Raw genomic sequence first — 13,856 nt, 5'->3', positions numbered from 1 at the left:
GATATGAAAACTGTGAAAAATAAGATTCTGCATCGTTTTAATTCATATACATTAAGTTTTTATTAATGTATATGAATTAGGGAGTTTAGTGAAATTCCCTTCTGTAAAACGCTAATGAGTTCATTTCAATACATTAATTACCAAATAGAGAAAACATTTCATACAGTTTCCATTGGAATAGGAAAGAGGAAAAAAGAGAAAACATTTCATATAGTTTCCATTGGAACAGGAAAGAGGAAAAAACTATGTCTAGTTTCCATTGGTAGGAATTTAAGTCCAATAGTAGCCTAAGTATCGACTGCTCTGTAAGTGCCGATTCGGCCTAACATTTTAAGAAAAAGTTAAAGAGGATGACAGATGAAATCATCAAAAAGATACAATACATGTGATACGTGGAGTGTGAGACTGTAACTACTTGCTTTACATTAATCTTGTGAGTAATAAGCGGTAATTAAAATTTTGTTATGCGCCTATGATGCTGCGCCAGAGGTGACCTGATGGTTAACTGTGTGGTGTGGGTGGATGGATCTGTGATTCTCGCTGTGATGAAATGGGATGGAGAAAGATCACAACTGATGAAATGGGATGGAGAAAGATCACAACTGGGAATTATCGTAGGCTTTGGCATCGCCTTTACCATTTTCTTTCTTGGAATAAACATCTTCGTCATCGTCGTCAATGAGGTCGGCATCTGTGACAAATCTCTTCCACAGCCAATGTTTCTTCCAGACTCTGTCCATCATCTCTTCAATTGGGATATTCTTCGTCTCCGGAAGGAGAAACAACACAAATACGGACATAACCAACACCCAGCTGGCAAAGAACAAAAAGATCCCGTATTTGAAATGGCAAAGCATTGACAAGAAGGCCTGTGCAATCACAAAAGTGAACAGGAGATTCACGCAGACGGTCACACTCTGTCCAGCAGACCTTGTTTCCAGGGGAAAGGTTTCGCTGGGAATCAGCCATCCCAGTGGTCCCCATGACCAGGCAAAGGATGATACGAAAACGCAAACCAGCAACACTATTACAGTGCCGTGAGGAAGGTCTGTAAAGTGCTTTAAAAAAATAAAAATAAAAAGACGTCCATGGACCATGTGGGCCCTCCCATGAGCGCCACATGCCTCACCTCCTCCATAACGTAGCATGCAGGGCTTAAACCATGCCCAAGAGAAAAATAAATATCACTTGGCACCCATGGCGACCATTCGGAGGACCCACGTGCACCAAACTACTATGGATTTGCCTGCATGTATTACACGCGTTGATGTAACAATCAGAATCAGGGCGCTAGGCAAGTTGAGGAAGGGGCGAGCATTCGAATCATTACACTCGCAGGGCAGAACAACAAGCCACCATGAATTTGTCGAACAACGGAGCCACCATGAATAAACGATTTCTGTGCACATTGATACGCTCTGTTAAAGCTGTGCATGCGCTAAGGATTTTGATAGTGTGCAGTTGGGTTCTGGTTTGGTAGCTTCATCGGTAGGTCTAAACGTTGGAGCCACTGCAAGGTAATGTATCATTATGTGCCTAATATGGCTAGATTTAATTGCTTTCATACATTCTAGATGCACACTTATTTTTGCTTTGTTTTGTGGCAGGGATGTGCAGAGATTTGCTTCAGGAAGGTCCCTCTTTGTCTCCATTGATGAGCAACAACAATGGCTGCAACATTATAATCCACTGGTGGAAGGAAGAAGCCTGCAACCCACAGAAAGCTTGTTTAGCTCATACGAACACTTGCATGAAGCGAATGGGATGGAGAATTCAAATACAGGTTTAAAGGAACCCCTGCTCATTCAAAGGAAGAGACATCCTCAAGAAGAATATGAAGAAAATTAGTACAGGGGAGACTATGCTATTGGTATTGTTGAACATGAAAATAATGAGAAAACTAATGAGGGCGGCACTTTTCTCCGAGCTTCCTTGAACGGCATGAATGTGCTTGCAGGTCGGTACCTGATCACCCTTGTGAGTTATCTTGTTATACAGGGACCGAAACTATTCATTCGTCTCATTTTCAGAATCCCAGGAACCATTCATTCGTCTCGTCTCTAGTAGACGTGATAGAGAGAACTAGACCTTGCAATTGAATGCTACCAAACCTTGCTTATGTCTTTTGCCTAATATAGAACGATGTGGAACGAAGACACCGTATTATATACGCACCAGGTTCTCTTATGAACGCTAGCCATACAACAGAGGTGGGCTTCTGCTCGGATCGATCCTCAATGAAACAAGTTGCTCCCGAGAAAAGAGAGAGACATGCATTAAGGTTCGAAGCCACAGGGACAAGAAACAGAAGTGAAAAAATGACAGAAGGGATCGGAGACAGCAGCAAATACTACCTTGAATCCATTAAGATCTTTATACACGCTCTGCTCAGATGAACAAAGGCAAAGTGAGGATAAGTAGAGCAAGGAAGCGAAAGGAGCATACTGTCTAATCCCAATGAATGAGGAAGAAGTTGCGCCTTGACGTAAGGATTGAGCAGCCTTAAAGATTTGCCTGGCGGTTCAACCTCATGGCCTTCTGCGCTAGTAAGTATTTCCTTCCTTTATTTGCCTATGAAATATTGTTGCGGGCATGGCAAGGCTGGCAGCTCCATAAATCAAGTGATCCTTAACTGAATAAACCTAGGCCTATATGGTTGGAAGGGGAGCCGTGGCGTTCTGAAATGTAATTCAGCATGCTCCCATACGTCTTCAGTACAAAAGGCGATAGAAACCTCCTCTTTTGCCTGGATAGATGCAAGTTACGCTTCTGCCTGGATAGACGGAAGTTATGACGGAGGCTGCAAATAGGGAAACTCACAGCTCACCAACAACAACGCCGTGACTGTGTCGATTCGCCATGTCAATTCGGTGAACTGACCTTAATGTGCCTCAGGGTTGTTGCACGCTGTGTTTTGTTGCAGGCTGTGTGCCCTTCCTGTGATTCACCATCACACCGAAACCTGCCTTTGCCACTCGACAAACATGCACTCGCATGCAATATAGATGTGGGGTGCAATCGCCATGTGTTGCAGCAGGTCCTGTTGTGATACCTGTTGTGATTATATGTTGGTATATACCAGGGTGTTCCTAAATGCTGAGATAACATTTAATGCCCTCCAATAATGGTAACATTAGTTTAGGTTGTAGGGACTAAAAATTTGAAAATATCAAACAAACAAAAATATAACCTATTATTTTTGCTTCGGATTAGCTTTGGTTTTTGGCCTCTAGCTTCAATTTTTTGGGAAGAGGCCAAATAACATGAAAAATCAACATCTCTCTCAAAACTTTGTTTATAGCTAATGAGTGGGGAACAAAACTTTGTTTATAGCTAATGAGCGGGGAATAAACTTTGTTTATAGCTAATGAGTGGGGAACAAAACTTTGTTTATAGCTAATGAGCGGGGAATAAAAGCAGCTCAAATAATGCTATATTCTTCGCTTCTGATTACTATAGTCCATGCCTAAAGGCAGGGACTAATAAGGTTGTCGTGATATAATTTTATTCAATGGGGACTAATAAGGTTGTCGTGATATAATTTTGAGACTAATAAGGTTGTCGTGATATTATTTTATTCAATGGCACTATCAACTAGTTTCATGAACACTAATTATACATGGAGAATAATTTCAATATCCATCTAATTCATTTTGTCTTTAATGTAATGGCATTTAATATTACTAAAGAACCTGCATAAAAAATTTACACATTTTGGACTTATTTAATTCCCGTAAGCAAAAGAAAATTTCTTTTGGAATGAAAAGTTGCATGCTTCAAAGATACTTGTTTGTCATAGTGTAGAAAAGATACTTGGGACATAAAAAGACCTTTTTGAAGTGAAATGTTTTATGCTTCATAGTTTACTAGAGTATAGAATTGCATTACATCTAAGGCCTAAAGAGAACTTTAAATAGTCATTGTTGAATAACAAATAGCATCGTTTTATGACCAACCCATAGAAACCTAAGGACAAACCATAAGCATATATTGTTGGATGTTTGGATGATTTAAATTAGAGGAAATACCAATAAGAATTTTAAAGAATGTCAACAACTAAAAAAATACGAAATAGGGCACATACTTTAGTTCGTTTTAGTTATCTTAAAATTTAAGTGGGTTGCTTGACCATGATGAAAGAATTGTGCGTAAAATAGAAAGTTACTAAAGAAAGCTTCTCTTATAAGCAGTGTTTAGGTTGCTTGATCATGAGAACAAAATTGTGTAAAATGGAAAGCTACCTAAGAAAGCTTCACTTATAAGTAGTGACGAATGGTTCTTATATACCTACCAAACTGTGCCCTTTGCATGCAGGAAATCGTTGACCTAGTATTGCTTTTGATAAAGCCTCTTTAATAGGAGCTTGGGTTGTAGGTCCAACAATTGACCAAGAGAGTTTCCCATGTGCAACATCTACATATGCATATTAATTTTATAACATATCATGTTCGAATTTTCTAACATGTTACAAACTTGAAGTAAATATAGATAAATAGGTTCATAACAATAAAACATAAAAACCTACAATGATAAGCATAACTTCACAAATGAATGGTTATAATAGAACGTCATGTCACGGTGCTTGTTGAAGACATTTAGTCATACATTACCTGAGCATCATCCAATAGACCATGAGAGGATTACCATCCAACCATTACTGTCGAGATGTATGGGCTCACCAGATGCAGAGGATTACCCTCCAACCATTACTGCCAAGAGATGTATGGGCTCACCAGATGCAGTTGTTGTCTTTTGACCATAGAAATGAAAAAAATAAGCGAAGATTTATGAAATAATAATAGAACGTCATGTCATGGTGCTTGTTGAAGACATTTAGTCATACATTACCTAAGTATCATCCAATAGACCACGAGAGGATTACCCTCCAACCATTACTGTCAAGAGATGTATGGGCTCACTGGATGCAGAAGATTACCCTCCAACCATTACTGTCAAGAGATGTATGGGCTCACCGGATGTAGTTGTTGTCTTTTTACCATAGAAATGAAAAAAATAAGCAAAGATTTATGAAATAATAAGTAAATGTTATTTTGAATCAACATCTCAAATTGGCATCATAGAAATGACCAAACCCTTAAAAAAAATGAGCGAAGATTTATGAAATAATAATTAAATGTCAGTTTGAATCAACATCTAAGTGAATATATAATGTATTTTTATTTAATATGTAGAAATTTAATGAAATATAAGTTATAATTTTGTTCACAAAACAGTAGAAAGGTTATAGCTTTTGCGAAGATTTATGAAATAATAATTAAATGTCGTTTGAATCAACATCTCAAATTGGCATGAGAGAAAGTGAATATATAATGTATTTTTATTTAATTTGTAGAAATTTAATGAAATATAAGTTATAATTTTGTTCACAAAACATTAGAAAGGTTATAGCTTTTGCGAAGATTTATGAAATAATAATTAAATGTAAGTTTGACTCAACATCTCAAATTAGCATGAGAGAAAGTGAATGTATAATGTATTTTGTAGAAATTTAATGAAATATAAGTTATATTTTTGTTCACAAAACATTATAAATGTTATAGTTTTTGTTTTTAGTGTAAAGGTTTGACTTTCATTATTTCAGAAAAATAATATAGATAAGAGTTTGACTTTCATTACTTCAGAAAAATATTATAAAGGAAATGGCTTTGTGCTACCAGTCTAACTTAGGGAAAACCAGACCATTAGATAAGAGTTTGAAAGACCATTAGATAAGAGTTTGACTTTCATTACTTCAGAAAAATATTATAAAGGAAATGGTTTTGTGCTACCAGTCTAACTTAGGGAAAACCAGACCATTAGATAAGAGTTTGAAAGACCATTAGATAAGAGTTTGACTTTCATTACTTCAGGAAAATATTATAAAGGAAATGGCTTTGTGCCAACAGTCTAACTTAGGGAAAACCAGAATGGCTTTGTGCTACTAGAAAAATATTATAAAGGAAATGGCTTTACGCTACCAGTCTAACTTAGGGAAAACCAGACCATTAGCACAAATTAGCACAAATTCAAAATCATGAAAACCAGACCATTAGCACAAATTCAAAATCATCTTAGTATTACATGGTCTTCTTTTAAGCATTGCATCCAAAAAAACCTATAAAACTGATATACTATGATAACTATATTATTAGTAATCGTAGCTTCGCATGCCTGACATTTCTGAGCAAAATTGAGAGAAGTAAAAAGTACTCTTGTCATCCCACAGATCCATTCATATACAGAATGGAAAGGAGGGCACTGTGCATGTAAAACTGAGATGGGCTTGGACCATAAGGTAAAAGAGCACTGGATACTTGATACCGGTATGATACACTCTATTACCACGAACGTGAACGAAAGAAGAGCCCACCATGGACCAACCAAGAACCTCTGTTTCTTGCCCAAGTTGTTGCCACACTGAGCTAACCTAAAAGGAACCCGAGCCATATTCGTGCTCGGTCAAACTGCCTGAGAGCCCAAGCAAAAAATGGGTAAATGTCCAACTGTGCCGCAGACCAATTGAAGCTTGAAGCGTTCAAGAGGCATATTGCTGGCCTGGACACATGTGAGTGGAGAGCCCACTATTAATCAATTGAGAGGCACTGGAACGAGGACACAAACCTGCTATGGCATGATTAGCGTCAAGCCCCTTACCAATATGAGGTTGCTAAGTGAAAAATTGAAGGGGAATCGAGCTATTGCTGAGCCTAATTGGACCACCCAAGAGCGTCAGCGGAACTTGAGCATTTGACAAACAACGTCGCTCCCAATTTGATGCAGGCAGTTTTATGACGAAAACCATCATGACAAGAAGGTGAAAGATCTTTAGGGGAGCCTTCACACTGAGATTAGACATGAAGACCTATGAGTCAAGCGAAACCACACAATCATGTAAGTTGGTCGGGTCGATCCCCAGAGGAACCAAGAGAATTTTGCTGGGATGAGAGAGCCCTGCACCAAATGAAGAGCTACTGCAATTCACCACGATCTCAAGAGCCAACAAACCCCGCCCCTCCCCCATAATGGGACCAACCAGAGAGTGCATGAACATTGAGAAGAAGAATCACATGGCTATCGGCTATAAACATTTCATAGGTCCGTCCAAAGGTGGTGGAATGACAAGGCATATCGACGCAGGAATTACTCAGCATCGATGAATATTGCTCTAAATCCTTGAAAAAACATGAGCAACTGGAGTCTAGAACTAAAATTTAATGGCAACTGGTGTTTTTCTTTGGCAACGCTCTCACAATACCCTGAGTTCTCAGCTCATTCTTTCTTTAGCTGCTCGCTCACAAATACCCTGGACTCTCGGGTTCTTATGTTTAATTTCAAGAAAGTAACAGTCCAGCTCAGAAACTAACAGTCCAGCGCAGCATACTAACAGTGAACTTCCAATTAAACTCTCTGTATGTGTAATCAATTGCTAATTAAACTTGATTTAACCGGCGTTTGAAAAAATTAAATTTAATCTGAGTCTGAAAAATGCAAGTCTATCTGGAAACGGCCAGAAAAAACTGCAAGTCTATTCGGAAACGGCCAGAAGAAACTGTTTCGTTTCGCCGGAAACCGTTTCTTGCCAGTGAAAACGAAAACGGCCGTTGCAGACGGCGTTTCTAGTATGGTCGCGGTTTCTGCGAAGGTTTCCCCCAGAAACGGGGGACATCGTCCCGTTTCTGGTAACTAGGGGATGCCATGGTTCACAACTTGTACATATTTCACAACTTGTACCTGCTCTCGTACGGTGCCGCATGGCCAGCCAGGTGGCCCATAGAATGAAGGCTGCAATGTTATATTTTTTTTTATCATATTGATGGTAAGAAAAGAATTAAGATTTTAATGGTAACATTGTAAACATCATTCAAGTTCAAAAAAATTGTATGACTGATAAACAAAATAGTGCACGAGGAGGTCGCTTTTTTTTGTCGGCCTTTTTGTCAGCCAAAAACACCCAAATTCTTCCAAATTCTTATGTAAATTCAAACATGTCATGTCTCTGACAACCTCAGTGTGACATAGAGTGCATGTGTCATTAACATATGAGAGCCTGCCTGTATGGATCACAGGTGCCTCTTGCAGAATTCTCAGGATAGTTCAAGTAGGAGGCATTTAGGGCACAACAATCTCTCAGTTCAGTCCTAGCCCATGGTCGGTGGCAACCCAAATCCAACAGACGCATTTTACAGAACTTCGTTCCGTAGGCATGAGCTTCATAGTATGACTAATATTCTATCTAGTTCCAAAGATTTTAACGCGTAGTAAAACAAGGCGACTTTGAATTTGTAGATAAGAAGATAAGGGAAGTGAGTAGATATGTAGCAATCCTCTCTTCATCTCAAATATCCTATTTCCATGTTTTTGGAACATTGTAATCGTCGGAGAGAATGTGGAGAGTTCAATTGTGCATCTCAGATTGATAAAACTGATAGGTATTACGTTTGAACATAGTGTGGTGTTACACCAATGGGGCAAATTGCTTCTCAATAAGCATATCTTGACTCTCTCGATTCCCTCTCTAAATCAGGTGTTGCCCCTATCAGTTCCTTAATGTGTGGCACTATAGAAGCAGTAGTTCCATATGTCCTCCAAATAGTGCCATTTGATCTTGTTTTGGAACTGTGAAGCTTAACAGAGTAAATTGCTTTCTTTTTCGAACACCTTGAAATCCTAAAATTTAAGGAATAAATTGAAGGCTTCATTGTGCAAACTCAAACTAATAAGAAGCTCATTTCTTCATAATGAGTTTATCCTCATTATGGAATAAGTTTTGTTTTTCAGTAGAGAAAAACATTCATTTTTCATTACATTGCTTTGCAGGCCGCAGAAACCCAAGAGAAAAAGACAAAAAAACTAGAACAGTCCAGAAGATGAACAAAGAGGCAGAGGGAATGATCGCTAAGAACAACATTAACAACACATATAAACCAGAGAGCAGAGAAGAAAGACCGGACAGAGAAACAGAGGGAGGCTCCAAAACAAAACAGGGGATCAGAAAGCAAAGGAACCAGATTCCTGCAATATTCCATGAATCCGAAGTTCGAAAAACATAATACCAGGACAGAGAGGGATCCCTCTCTTGGACAGAACATCGGCGACCAAATTTTGTTCTCAATACACATGCATGAAGTTGATATCATTGAAAGAGGAACGGAGAGCCTCGATGTTGACCATCCAACGGTGGAGCGAAGGAATCGGTAGAGAGTTCTCTCCCTGCAAGCAATTAATGACCACCTTAGAGTCACCAGACTACCAGCGACTCCCAATCAATGACCACTTTAGAGTCACCAGCCACTTTAATGAAATCTATGGCGAGTCTTTCAGAAATAATCCCCACAATGCCACAATCTCAACCCAACTGTTAGTACCTCTACCACCTTTCCAAAAGAAATAAAATTCTGTACTAAGACAGAGTCACCCAGATCCCGAAGAAGAGCAATGCGCCAACGAGACGAGGGGAACCGTAGACCAGTTTCAAGGAAATGGCCAACGATTTTAGCAGTGGTACAATAGCAATCAGAGAAAACATCATAAAAAATAAAGGCGTTTCTGGAACGCCAAATACCCCAAATAACATACAAGGGAAGAGCACAAAAAGGTCTCTTCCATCTTCGAATACATAAAGCATTCCAAGATAGTAGATCAAACCCTGTCAATTCTGATGTTCGGAAAAACCGCCACTTGGTTCGAAATACACTTGGCACGGTGGAAATCCTAAAACAGATGTGTGATATCCTCAAAAGCAAATCGGCAAAATTAGCATCGACCCGGCCCATTAAAGCCCATTTTCATCAAGTTTTACGAAGTCAGGATGCTATTAAAGAGAGACAACCAAGAAAAGCACTTTATCTTCAGGGGGCGGTCCCAACTCGTCGTTGGGGCAAGAACAAGTGGAACCAGAAAATATAAACATCACTAGCAGCAAGATTGCCACCAGCAACAAGTCCACCCAAGGCAAGAGAATATGACCTTTCGTATAGAATAATCCCTGCCTCTATGAGCTTCAGTCTATAAGACTTCCATTCGACTTCAAAATCAGCGTTGAGCGCCAATTCCCAAGAATGAGGCCGAGCAGAGTAGGGAATAAGTTAATGATTTCATTTTGCTCGTTGCTACATTTGTGCTCAGAAGGAACTCATTTTACTTCGAATAAGTTAATGGTTTCATTTTGCTCGTTGCTACGTTTGTGCTCAGAAGGAACTCATTTTACTTCATTAATTTACTTCATTCCTCAGGAAAGAATCCCTCCTCGTGACCTTATTGCAAAATTGATATCGAACCAGAAAGTGAAATGCTCACCCAGGGCAAAACAAATGGCCCATTGTACAGATTCCTCCCTTTCCAGACGATTTTGTCCCTATTTAGTGCTCCACATTTTCCTGAAAACCCTGTTCCATCGCAGATCACGATCTCTGGGTTTGATTTGAATATCCTTCGCAAAATCCTAGCCATGAATTGCGACTCTGTTCCTTTGTGCGATTCTCCCCTTGTAGTTGATTCTTTCCTGCCCCCCTTGAATTGACTCGTTCTCCGCTGCTGACGGGTTGAATTTGTTGATGAAAGAATTCGCAGACGAAAGAGCTAAAAACTAAATAAAGATCTGAACCCGCACTCTAGCGGCAACAAGTAGGCATCTAAGACAGAAACACGCGCCCCAGAAGCGTGTTTTGGTTAGTCTCTCTTTGCAGGAGATTTCGAAATCCGTTTAGCTGTTAATGGGTGATTGTAGACTTCACTGATTTGGAAATCTAGTGATTTGCTGATCGCAGACAGAACTCCTTCGTATGGACCTGTGGTCCGTGACAGGTCCGTGCGAAGGTAGTGCGAAATGTGAAACGAAATGAACCTTGGACGAATTTATACGATGTTGGGCGAGTTGAGAAGGTGTTCCCACGTGTTGGGTCGGTCGACCTTCCGTTCGGGGAAAGGCAATATGTTGAATAAATTCGCTTGGGCATTGGGCATGGGTCGGCCGGGTGACATAACCCGCCACTCGCCTGTATATATTAGTGGACGGTTTGTGGAGGCAAATCATCATTCGATCAAAGGAGTTGGGTGGTGCATGGATGAGCCCGCATGATAGGCAGAACTCGGGTAAAAAACTCGTGCAGAAAAGTTGGGTGAAAAACTCAGGTGAGAAACTTAGGCGAAAAACTCGTACAGAAAACTCGGGCGAAAAACTCGTGCAGAAAACTCGGGCGAGGTCGTCAGGCAGAACTCGGGCGAGGTCGTTCAAGCAAGACTCGGGCGAGGTCGTTTAGGCAGAACTCGGGCGAAGTCGTCGGGCAGGAAACTCAGGTGAGGTTGTTCGGGTGAACCAGGTGAAGTCGTTAGGGCGAGCCGGGTGAAGTCGTTCGAGTGAACCAGGGGAGGTCGTTTGGGCAAGCCGGGTGAAGTCGTTCGGGCGAGCCGAGTGAAGTTGTGTAGCGACTCGGGGGAAGTCCTGTGGCGACTCGGGTGAATGAGTTTGGGTGAACGGGTGGACGTGCGGACGGGTGAGGGCGCGCCGTGCACACCGAAACGAAGAATTGTGTGGACGGGCGACTTGGGTAGGGCGCGCCATGCACGACGAAACGGTGGAAACGGTGAAGTGTTGAGGTTGTGAACGAAGGTGTGACTCGTGCGGAGGCGCCCGTGTGTGGCGACTTGGTTACGACGAGGCGCGCCCAAGTTGGGCAAACAACACGATCGTGCGACGAGGTGAACGAAGGGTTGGTGAGTCGTGCGGCGACTGTGCGGAGGCGCCGACGAGCTGGGCAACCGAGTTTGCCGAAGTTGGAAATTTGGCTAAGTGTAAATTTGGGGTTTCCCAAGATTTAACTTGTACTTATAAAAGAAGATTATATATATTGATTCGGGCAGACTCATATTGCAGGGAGTTGCCCCTCCCTTTATACTGTTGTGCATTTCTATTGTATAATGTTGTTTATGTGAATGTTATGGGCTTTCACTGTATAAAGGACAAAGATAATACCTGGTAACGAAAAAATAAACTAAGTATGGAATGTTAGGCGTAGTCTACAATCGTAAGTATTGGTGAAAAAAAACGGTTAGTAATGCCGCATCTCGCTATAGTGCGGTTGGAAGAGTACCGCCAATATAGGGACATGACACCTTTCGTATGAGCCCTAGAGGGCCTCCATTAAGTTAAATATTATAATCTTTAGAACGTTTTTTTTCGCTTCCAAAGTTAAGGATCATTTGATTTGGTACTGTTTTAATTTGAAGGCTAGGCCTGTACGTTAGGGCAATGATTCTTCTTCCATTGCAGAACAGAACTCTGGTTCTCTTTACCTGCCATGTCAGAAGCAACCATGGCCTCTTCATCCTTCTCTTCCAAATCAACAAGTTGAAGCTTCGAGCTAATTTGCAAACATCTCCATCATTGATTAGGGTAGCCCCGAAACATACCTCTAATTGTGGTTCTCGCTAATATAGGGCTTTTTGTATTTACAAAATATGTTTATTTATGTTGTAAGACAACTTTCAAACTACAGATTATGCGATAAGATAAAAGTTTTCATTACTTTGTCAAAACATATTGTAGGTTGTAATTATGATTTTATTTTGAGTTAAGGGAATTTACTTTCAGAGGATGTCAACACCATTCATCGATGTGGAAAAATATCCCACTTTCCTTTTAGAAATAATGAGAAAACATTAGAACCAATGAGAAAAAAATATAAATGAAAAGAGGAAAGATTGTCTCATAGAAACCAGAATTAAATTAATAAAATTAAGCACGGCAGATTTCCTTGTAAATTCAGCATTCAGGGTTACGGAATTATAAAATTTACTTTTTACAAACGTTAAATCTCTCGAAAGAAAATTACAAATTACAAATTCATGATATTCAATACATGGCTTGTCGCATCGCTATCCCATGCCACTAACATATAGACATATATGTACAACATAAATACTATAACTTCCCACAGCCATCCACACCCAAATTATTTGAATACATGACAGAGACAGAGCGCACAGGAACAGAAGAAATGGATCAGGGACAGAAGCATTCCATCATGGTATAGACGGCCGAAGAAGAGGGCGTCGAAACGGACAACCATCTTTCCAATTTAGCAGCAAAAGAATTGTTAGCATTATTTTGCACTCCTGCCAATAACTCCAGCGGATGAGTTGTGAACTCCGATGTCAACGCCGCCGGTTGCTCAGTACTCGGAACTCCCTGCCTCTGCTCCTCCTTTTGTGAGTTGCGATCACGCAGCTTCTGCAACTCTTCACACCAAATTAGTGCCACAATAGACATTTTTTCACTCAACACTCGCAATAGACAGAATGAATCTTTAATATTCTCACTCACAACACTCGCAAAATCCTGCTATCTTGCTACTGAAACGCTGTTACTACATACCAAGCTTCTCGAATTGATGGAGACTCTAACGAGTTTCTTCCTAATTTATAAGCGGCTGAGGCTCCATAGATAGATGGCGCCTTTTTCTTCTATGTGCGGGCGAATGGAAACATGTCTGCTGGTTTGAACTTTGCATGCGAGGAAGTTGGTTTATGGCATCCGGTGGGTTGAAGGTGACAGGGCAGGTAATGTGGATAAGTACATTGCTGATGCGCTGGAAAGGAAATGCACATCATTTTTGAGATTGGATTCGTTTATTTATTATCAAAGTGTGAATTGACATTGAATAAAGTAATGGTTGCTACCCAGTTATGTTATATTTAACTTAGTTCTCCGGAACACCTTTCGAGGGATTCCATGGATTTTTAAAAGAACATTTTAGCGTTAAAATTGGTAATACTAAATTTTAAAAGCATTGTTTATATTTCAAATTTAGTTTTTGGGGGAAGTGGTTAAATTTTCCGCGGATTTTAACATTGTAGAA

General features: G+C 40.2%; 1 pseudogene; it reads right to left on the bottom strand.

Annotated features, from left to right (window-relative positions):
- Positions 1 to 363: 363 nt before the first annotated feature.
- LOC149261710 (sugar transport protein 13 pseudogene) lies at positions 364 to 1,112 on the bottom strand (annotated as a pseudogene).
- Between the last annotated feature and the right edge of the window lie 12,744 nt (positions 1,113 to 13,856).

This window comes from Pinus tabuliformis, chromosome 6 (genome assembly GCF_031772625.1).
Source record: "Pinus tabuliformis cultivar Carrire ecotype Pingquan chromosome 6, CPIR1, whole genome shotgun sequence".
NCBI lineage: Eukaryota > Viridiplantae > Streptophyta > Pinopsida > Pinales > Pinaceae > Pinus > Pinus tabuliformis.
This window is presented reverse-complemented; position numbering and strand designations above follow the sequence as displayed.